This window comes from Heptranchias perlo, chromosome 11 (genome assembly GCF_035084215.1).
Source record: "Heptranchias perlo isolate sHepPer1 chromosome 11, sHepPer1.hap1, whole genome shotgun sequence".
In the NCBI taxonomy this organism is placed as follows: domain Eukaryota; kingdom Metazoa; phylum Chordata; class Chondrichthyes; order Hexanchiformes; family Hexanchidae; genus Heptranchias; species Heptranchias perlo.
In genome coordinates, this window is record NC_090335.1 from 17,728,389 (window position 1) to 17,738,725 (window position 10,337).

Genomic DNA, 10,337 nt, shown 5'->3' on the forward strand with positions numbered 1-10,337 from the left:
ACAGAAGTACGTGCCCCAAGGTGCCAGTTCCTCAAGTTCCTCAGTTCCTAGAGGACTACCTACTCTAATCCAATATCCCAGCCCTTTCCCTGTATCCTTTTATTTTCTACCCTTTAAAAAGGAATTGGACAAGTATTTAAAGTGATGATATAGTCTCTGCCTCAGTAGCAACTTGCGCTAAATCAGTCCATGTTCTAATAACCCTCTGTGTGACTTCCCCTTTGTTCTTTTATGAAAAGACGGTGAATTAGTCTTGTCTTATTTCTTTCAATAATTGGAAAGGAAGGGGTGTTGGACGTGGTCTCCACTACCTCCAACTGAAAGCTCAAGAACTATTTTTTTCCCCAAGAACTTGGACCATTTTATAGGTGAACTGGGGCAATCTGGTACCTGAACTGTAGAAAACAGTAATAAACTAGGGTCAGGATTGAAGCTCCCTGCTCTCAAAAACTTTGGCTCTGTTCATATGGATTGGGTGATACAAGAAAACCTATCCAGATCCTCAAAGATCACATTAGTTAATACTCAACTTTGCCTCACCCACACCAAAAATGCTCCACAGGGTATGCTTTATGCCAGTAATGTTGGCTTGGCGATACTGTTAAATGATGGAGACTCATTGAAGACGGTGAACTCACCAATTTCCAATCCACCCTAGAGATATCAGCCTTTGGGCTAAACTGCTCAATAATTTGGGGGTTGAATGTGTAGATCTCACAGGCCTCATCCCTGACTAATCCTGGAGAGAAGTGGCACTTGAATTGGAAAAATGAACAGGACTTGATTTGGAACGTGGCACCCGTTACGTAACTAGTTTGTGCGTGGTGCTGGTATATTCTGTGTAGTGACATTTGGTATCACCCTGGCTGTCAATTTTAAAAGAAAACACATTGTACTCTCCTTTTTTTGAGAGAGAGGCTTATTTCTGAAGTAGGTTGAAAGCATTGTCTGCTCCAAATCATGTTAAAAGAAAAATAAAAGCCTAACATAATTAAAACCACACACACACACACACACACACACACACACACACGTACATCTATTGCATTGGTAGGAGGTTGGAGGTCATTCGACCCATCCTGCCTTTGCCGGCTTTTTAAAAGACCAATTAATCCCACTCCCCTGCTCTTTCCCCATAGCCCTGCAATTTTCTCCCCTTCAAGTATTTACCCAATTCCCTTTTGAAAGTTATTATTGAATCTGCTTCCACCACCCTTTCAGGCAGTTCATTCCAGATCATAACAACTCGCTGTGTAAAAAAAATTTCTCCTCCTCTCACCTCTGGCTCTTTTGCCAATTATCTTAAATCTGTGTCTTCTGGTGACCGACCCTTCTGCCAATGGAAACAGTTTCTCCTTATTTACTCTATCAAAACCCATCATGATTTTGAATAGCTCTAACAAATCTCCCCTTAACCTTCTCTGCCTTAAGGAGAACAACCCCAGCTTCTCCGGTCTCTCCACGTAACTGAAGTCCCTCATCCCTGGTATCATTTTAGTAGATCTCCTCTGCACCCTCTACAGAATGCATTTTTAAAATGGCCCTGAAGGTTGATATTATACATTATGTTTTTGATGCCAGTTTATTTATTTAGCAGCTATATAATTCCAGCCATCTTACAGTATTGTCATCACCAGCATGCAAAGCACGTAGGCCACAAGATTGGTTAGTTAGCAGTCTTGATTCAACAACGTGGGGCATGGTTTGTATTTGTCCACAAGAATATTTATCAACCTCACAAAGACCCCATAGGTGACGATTTGAGGCGCACCATCGCTGTCCAGTTCCAAAGCCATGATGTGGAGATGCCGGTGATGGACTGGGGTGTACAAATGTAAGGAATCTTACAACACCAGGTTATAGACCAACAGTTTTATTTGAAAATCACAAGCTTTCGGAGGTTTTCTCCTTCGTCAGGTGTGTGTGGAATTCCTTGAAATTTATCGCATATATAGACAGAGAACAATGCCTGGTGATTACAGATAATCTTTCCAACTGCCCGTTATCAAGGCAATCAAAGGAATTGAATAGTGTTCAGACAGAGAGACATTAGATACAAGACTACTGAATATACAAACGGCCAGAACCAAAGACAGAGAGAGAGAGAGAGAGAGAGAGAGAAACATCCGAAAGGAAGAGAAAGAGAGAGAATGACCAGTTGTATTAAAAACAGATAACCTTTTTTTCGCTGGTGGGGTTACATGTAGCGTGACATGAACCCAAGATCCCGGTTGAGGCCGTCCTCATGGGTGCGGAAGTTGGCTATCAATTTCTGCTTGACGATTTTGCATTGTCTTGTGTCTCGAAGGCTGCCTTGGAGAACGCTTACCCGAAGATCGGTGGATGAATGTCCTTGACTGCTGAAGTGTTCCCCGACTGGGAGGGAACCCTCCTGTCTGGCAATTGTTGCGCGGTTTGAGAAGCACTCAACTACGATGTAGCCAGTTGGATCCTGGTTGATGGCCTGTCGGGTCGGAGGTGACAATTTATAAGAGCTTCTGCCGTCCACTCTTCGCGCCTGTACAACAATCCGAATGCTTCATTTTTTACTGATGCCAGCTTTTTGTTTAGAGATTTTTTAAACTGAAATGATATTCTCAAACTACCATGGTGGGATTTCTACTCACGTTCTCTGGATTATTAGTCTGACACAACCACTACACTACCATACCCCGAACGGTCAGTATACTTCATACTTAGTGGTCTCTACATAAGTATCAGCCCCTCGTTACTGTGGTAGTAGCAATGCCATCATGCCTCAATCAGGAAAACATTCTGTGTTATATAATATGTATAAAATATGATTTAAATGTTGGTTTTGCAGAGCTGTGTTCTTAAAAGATTTTTTCTGTTTTTGTAGGGTAGGTGAAAGACATAACACAAAACTGTCTGGAGATAGCTTCATGGGGAAGTGGCCATCCACTGGTCTCTGCCTATAATCAGATTCTAATTGAGTTTAACAACTTTAGATCTTAACCACTGCTCCCATTTTCTCAGCCAGCAAGTACTGGTAATAGAGTACGGCTGCACCGGAGCAGCTGGGTGTGGAGGAGGTGCCGGCTGATTTGTGGGGAGGTCCCCCAACCTGGGGTCTACCTACCTTTCTCCACCACATTCCCGGGCCTCTCCTCTTTGCCAGATTTTCAATGCTTCCCTCTCCCTCTGCTATTCTGCTGTAAGCATTTACCCCTCCTATGGACCCATCTTTTGTTTCTTTACTTGTCCCATTATTAACCCCCCTCTTTTGCCTTGCACTATCATCCCTTTTGTCATTTAATCACGCCTGCCTTCCACCCCATCACAAAACTTCCTTTGTTCTTTCTTGCCCCTTCCCTCCTTCCCCCTTCCCCCCCACCCCCTACCCCCCTTCCCCCCACCCCCCTTCCCCCCACCCCCCTTCCCCCCACCCCCCTTCCCCCCACCCCCCTTCCCCCCACCCCCTTCCCCCCTTCCCCCCACCCCCTTCCCCCCACCCTCCTCCCCCCACCCCCTCCCCCTCACCCCCTCCCCCTCACCCCCTCCCCCTCCCCCTTCTGCTCCCCCTTCCCCCTGGCCCTGTACTTGCTTAAAAGCTGTTCATCTCTAACATCTCCCAGTTCTGATGAAAGTCCATCGACCTGAAACGTTAACTCTGTTTCTCTCTCCACAGGTGCTGCCTGACCTGCTGAGTGTTTCCAGCATTTTCTGGTTTTATTTCTAATTAGGTCAAGTTTATTGGGCTTGTTCTGCATGTCTTTGAAATGTTAATGCATGCAAAATTTGCAGACTCATTCCTGATAGTTTCTGTTGTGACCAAGTGTCAAGAGCAAACGACTCAACAGACAGCCGAGACACTTGAGATGAGCGATAGTAATAACTACCTGTGATTGTATGACGATTGAAAGAAGCCTGCTTCCACTTCAAGGGATTATCAGGGTGAAGCCAAGATCCACTACTCCCTTGTGGAGTGCTGGGTTATGGAACCGCCCCTTATATTCTAGACAGCAATCCCAGCCTCTTTAGTTCCCTACTTTGACTGTCTGGTCCCAACAGAGGAAGCCCAGAGGAGCTCTGTGGAGTTCTCGCCATGTAAGAGACTCAATTCAAACATTATTGGAATGAACTTTTAAAGATTCAACACTCTTATTGTTTTTGAAACAATTTCTATAATAAGTCAATTGTAAACAATTTTACAACACCAAGTTATAGTCCAGCAATTTTATTTTAAATTCACAAGCTTTCGGAGGCTACCTCCTTCCTCAGGTGAGGAAGGAGGTAGCCTCCGAAAGCTTGTGAATTTAAAATAAAATTGCTGGACTATAACTTGGTGTTGTAAAATTGTTTACAATTGTCAACCCCAGTCCATCACCGGCATCTCCACATCATGACTATAATAAGTCAAGCATTGTACTGATAGTTTCTTGTTCTGTGTGTTTGTGTGTCTTTAGTTTCTGTGTAATCATCTCATTTGTAGATAAATTTGAATCTTTTTTGCCTGAACCTCCGATAATATGATGGCTACCACTTTTCCAAGTAGGAAAATATTGGCTTATTTGGCCCATGTAGTCTCCGGCATGTAATGTTGGGGAAAATGGGAATTGTTAGCACTGAGGTGTGATACTCCATTCAAATAAATATCAAATTTTAATCCACGGGAGACATAGATCCGCTTGGTAAAGCTGTGTTTCTTTTTTGTTGTTGCTGTGAACTTACGTTTGAATGGTGGGAAGATGCTAAAGCTGTAGGAGTTGTATCTGCCCATTCCATCACATCACCTCGCCACATTCATTCATTTCTTTGCCTCCTGTACTAGTGGATCCTGGATTTTTTTTAAAGTAGGTAAGTGGATCAAAAACATTTGGTCCCAGCTCAGTCCAATCCAGAGACTGGATACATGGGGGTAAATTTTAACCCCCAAGAACGGGTGGGAGGTTAAAATAACAGGTTTTTGGAGTGGAACCGCATCCCGGCTCCGACACGCCCACTTCCGGGTTTAACCCAGGCAGGTTTGCCTGCGTGTGGACAGCAGAGACTAGGAAGTCCCGCCCTCGCTTAAAGCTGGCGGGCCGATATTTAAAAGGGCAATGTACCTCATTGAGATATTTGAGGTACTTAATATTTTGTGTATCGGAATAATAAAAAAAATGTAACCTTACCTGTTCGGGTTTCCCATTGCTTCCCATTCACGTCAGGTGAAAGCAGGCGGGAAGGGCCGGATCCATGAAGTGAGTGCCTTTACTGCACTACTTGTGGGCCTGGAGGAGCAGGAGTGCTTCATTCAGGCCAAACAAGCTCACATGGCCAACAGTAACCCCGCGATCGACCAACGCCCCCACCCCAATGGTGGAGCCTCACCTACCTCCGACTCTTCACCCGATCTCCAAGTCCCCCTGATCTTACCCCTGGCTCATCGAATCTTCTCCCCGGCCCATCCAATCTTCTCCCCGGCCCATCCAATCTTCTCCCCCTCCCATCCAATCTTCTCCCCGGCTCATCGAATCTTCTTGGCTCATTGAATCTTCTTAGCTCATCGAATCTTCTTGGCTCATTGAATCTTCTTAGCTCATTGAATCTTCTCCCCGGCCCATCCAATCTTCTCCCCCTCCCATCCAATCTTCTCCCCGGCTCATCGAATCTTCTTGGCTCATTGAATCTTCTTAGCTCATTGAATCTTCTCCCCGGCCCCCAGATCTTCTCCCCGGCCCATCCAATCTTCTCCCCGGCCCCCAGATCTTCTCCCTGGCCCATCCAATCTTCTCCCCGGCCCATCCAATCTTCTCCCCGGCCCATCCAATCTTCTCCCCGGCCCCCAGATCTTCTCCCCGGCCCATCCAATCTTCTCCCCGGCCCCCAGATCTTCTCCCCGGCCCATCCAATCTTCTCCCCGGCCCCCAGATCTTCTCCCTGGCCCATCCAATCTTCTCCCCGGCCCATCCAATCTTCTCCCCGGCCCATCCAATCTTCTCCCCGGCCCCCAGATCTTCTCCCTGGCCCATCCAATCTTCTCCCCGGCCCATCCAATCTTCTCCCCGGCCCATCCAATCTTCTCCCCGGCCCCCAGATCTTCTCCCTGGCCCATCCAATCTTCTCCCCGGCCCATCCAATCTTCTCCCCGGCCCATCCAATCTTCTCCCCGGCCCATCCAATCTTCTCCCCGGCCCATCCAATCTTCTCCCCGGCCCCCAGATCTTCTCCTCGGCCCATCCAATCTTCTCCTCGGCCCATCCAATCTTCTCCCCGGCCCATCCAATCTTCTCCCCCTCCCATCCAATCTTCTCCCCGGCCCATCCAATCTTCTCCCCCTCCCATCCAATCTTCTCCCCGGCCCATCCAATCTTCTCCCCGGCCCATCCAATCTTCTCCCCGGCCCCCAGATCTTCTCCCCGGCCCATCCAATCTTCTCCCCGGCCCCCAGATCTTCTCCCTGGCCCATCCAATCTTCTCCTCGGCCCATCCAATCTTCTCCTCGGCCCATCCAATCTTCTCCCCCTCCCATCCAATCTTCTCCCCCTCCCATCCAATCTTCTCCCCCTCCCATCCAATCTTCTCCCCAGCCCATCCAATCTTCTCCCCCTCCCATCCAATCTTCTCCTCGGCCCATCCAATCTTCTCCTCGGCCCATCCAATCTTCTCCTCGGCCCATCCAATCATCTCCCTGGCCCCCCGATCTTCTCCCCGGCCCCCCGATCTTCTCCCCGTCCTCCCGATCTTCTCCCCATCCATCCAATCATCTCCCTGGCCCCCCGATCTTCTCCCCGGCCCCCCGATCTTCTCCCCGGCCCCCCGATCTTCTCCCCGTCCTCCCGATCTTTTCCCCATCCATCCAATCTTCTCCCCGGCCCCCCGATCTTCTCCCCGGCCCCCCGATCTTCTCCCCGGCCCCCCGATCTTCTCCCCATCCATACAATCTTCTCCCCGGCCCCCTGATCTTCTCCCCGGCCCCCCGATCTTCTCCCCGGCCCCCCGATCTTCTCCCCGGCCCCCCCGATCTTCTCCCCATTCCCCCCGATCTTCTCCCCATCCATACAATCTTCTCCCCGGCCCCCCGATCTTCTCCCCGGCCCCCCGATCTTCTCCCCGGCCCCCCGATCTTCTCCCCGGCCCCCCGATCTTCTCCCCGTTCCCCCCGATCTTCTCCCCATCCATACAATCTTCTCCCCGGCCCCCCGATCTTCTCCCCATCCATACATTCTTCTCTCCGGCCCATACAATCTTCTCCCCAGCCCCCTGATCTTCTCCCCGGCCTCCCAATCCTCACCCCATCCATACAATCTTCACCCCGGACCCCCAATCTCCTACCCGGCCCATCCAATCGCCTCCCCGGCCCCCCGATCTCCTCCCCGGCCCCCCGATCTCCTCTCCGAACCCGCGATCTCCTCTCCGAACCCACGATCTCCTTCCCGGCCCCCCGATCTCCTCCCCGGCCCCGCGATCTTCTCCCCGGCCCCCCGATCTTCTCCCCGACCCCCCGATCTCCTCCCCGGCCCCCCGATCTCCTCCCCGGCCCTGCGATCTTCTCCCCGGCCCCCCCCGATCTTTTCCCTGGCCCATCCAATCTCCTCCCTGGACCCCTGATCTCCTCCCCTGCCCATCCAATCTCCTCCCTGGCTCTCCGATCTCCTCCCTAGCTCTCTGATCTCCTCCCTGGCCCATCAGATCTCCTCCAGCCCCCGATCTCCTCCCCGGCTCATCCAACCTCTCCCCCGACCCCTGATCTCCTCCCCTGCCCATCTAATCTCCTCCCTGGCCCATGATCCTTCCCTCCGTCTGATCCCTGTCTGTGGCCTGCTACAGCAGGCCTTCCTGCCCGACAGCCAGGCTGGCTGTGAACTGCGAAACCCAGAAATAAAACTTCTTGGCCTCACTAAGGTCACGACCGCAGATCGCAACCCACCCACTTACCTTCCTGGTTTTCCATCCAAAATCACCCCACCCACTCCGCTCCCTTCCCGGCTCGAATTGAAAATTCTGCCCCTGGGGCACAATTTTATCTCGGAGCTGGATACCCCACGCGACCGTAGATATTCTTGCAATCTGCGATCGCAACGCAATTGAAGGTGAGTAGTTGAGCTTCAGGGATCGGGGGGTCTAGCATCGGTGGGGGGTCCGCCATCGGCGAGGGGGTCGGCCGATCACGGGGGTCCTGTCGGCCAGGTGAGCTTGCTGGCCCTGGATGAAGCGCTCCTGTTCCTCTGGGCCCTCAAGCAGTGCAATAAAGGCACTCACCTCATGGATCCAGCCCTTCCCCCCTGCTTTCACCTGACGTGATTCGGAAGCGTCGGGAAACCCGAACAGGTAAGATTACATTCATTTTACTTTGGTTACACACAAAATATTAAGTACCTCAAGTATTTCAATGAGGTACATTGTCCCTTTAAGTATCAGCCGGCCCGGTTTGAAGTGGGGGCGGGACTTCCTGGTGTCTATTGTGCACAGGCATACAGACTCGCCTGGGCTAAACCCAGAAGTGGACGCTTTGGAGCCGGGATGCGGTCCCGTTCCAAAAAGTTATTATTTTAACCTCCCACCCTCCCAACCCACCCATTCTTGGGGGTTAAATGTACCCCCATGAACCGCATATCAATGTATTTTAACCCAGTCTCAATTTGCCCCTGGTTATTCCCTACTGGTTTAATGGTTGTTAACTTTTCCAAAGCTCTGACTTGTTGGGAGATGTGATTAAACTACAGACTGCATCGTTTCACTTCTGATAGCATCCATCATGAATGATGATCTCGGGTTGCCAACTCTGGTTAGAAGGATTCTGGGAGGTTTCATCACACGACCTCCCACCTCCAAACGCTCCGCCCCCACGTACCCACCATTGGTCACCCGACATGTCCATCCTCACGGCGTTCCGCCTCCTCACACCAATTGGAAAGCGAACAGACTCTTCATCAGCCAATTGGATGATTGTTGCCTGCCAGTCAAACATCCTTCCCCCCCGCCCCCCCAACAATCTCCAATGGTTTTTTTTAAGGCCCCCATGATTTTTTTCCCAGTTTGCTCACAGCAATGTCCTGGTGATAAACCTTTAATTCCTGAAGACTCAGGAAGATTCCTGGAGGTTTGGCGACCCCTATAATGAACACGGTACCAATTCTGTTCCTAATATGGCCATTCCCTGTACATGCTGATCTCATTGGTATGAAGACCGAAATCAGATTTCCTGATGCCAGTTCTGGCATTGACTAGTTACTGCACCAGAAGTAATGACATTTCGGTAAATTACTATCACCATACTGACTGAATTTACCTTATTTCCATACAGCAATTTAATGAGCAATGTAATATGTTAAACCAGGAACTAAATCATCAAAGAGTTGGAAGAAACGGCAATAAATTCAGTACATTTGTTTACAACACAAAAGGCTCAATTTAACCCTGCCCACCGCCATTTTAACCATGCTATTTTTGTTCACGGGAAAGGCATCACAGGCAGGCCTGAGCCTCATTATTATGTAAAAGTCGGGATCCTGCGAGGCAAGATTTGAATATATAATATATAATATTTGAGTATATAATCTAGGTTGAAACTCTACTGAGGGGGCGTTACATGGTTACAGGTGCCTGTTGGATGAGACGTTAAACAATGTTGGTTTGTTTGGTAGTTCAGGTGAATGTTCATTAATCCCCTGGCACTATTCAAAGAAGAGCAAGAAGTTCTCCTGTTGACCTGCCAGCATTCCTCCCTCAACCAAAAGCAGATTCATTGTTCATACTATCATAGGAACAGGAGTAGGCCATTCAGCCCCTCGAGCCTGCTCAGCCATTCAATTAGGTCATGGCTGATTTGTACCTCAGCTACATTTACTGGCCTTAGCTCCATAACTCTTGATCCCCTAACCTAACAAAGAATGTTATAGCACAGAAATAGGCCATTTGGCTCATAGTCTGTGCTTTTGTTTTTCTTCACAATCCTACACTCCTGCTTGCTCCCCATAATATTAATAAAATTGTTGTTTATGGGAACTTGATATGTGAAAAATGGATGCAGTATTTGTCTACATAACAGTAGTGACTGTACTGTAAATTCATTGTAGGTGAAATGCTTTGGGGGGATGTTTTTGACAGCTATCATAAGCTGCTATAATATAAATGCAAGTTTCTGTCCTCTTTTTTTCTCATTCCAGCCAGGTATTATACTAAAGGTCCAGTGTCAGGTTTGGTAAGAGATAGCAGCCCTAGATAATTGCAGCTGATGATTTCTTTATAATGCAAATGTGTGCATTTCCATAGAGCATTGTGTTCAAGCATTCATACTGAGTGTGTGCGCTCTGCAATACTGGACTGGTGTCAATCGGATTCCACTGCACTTCATCAAATATTTAACAGACTTTAAAAAAAATAGTCTTAAG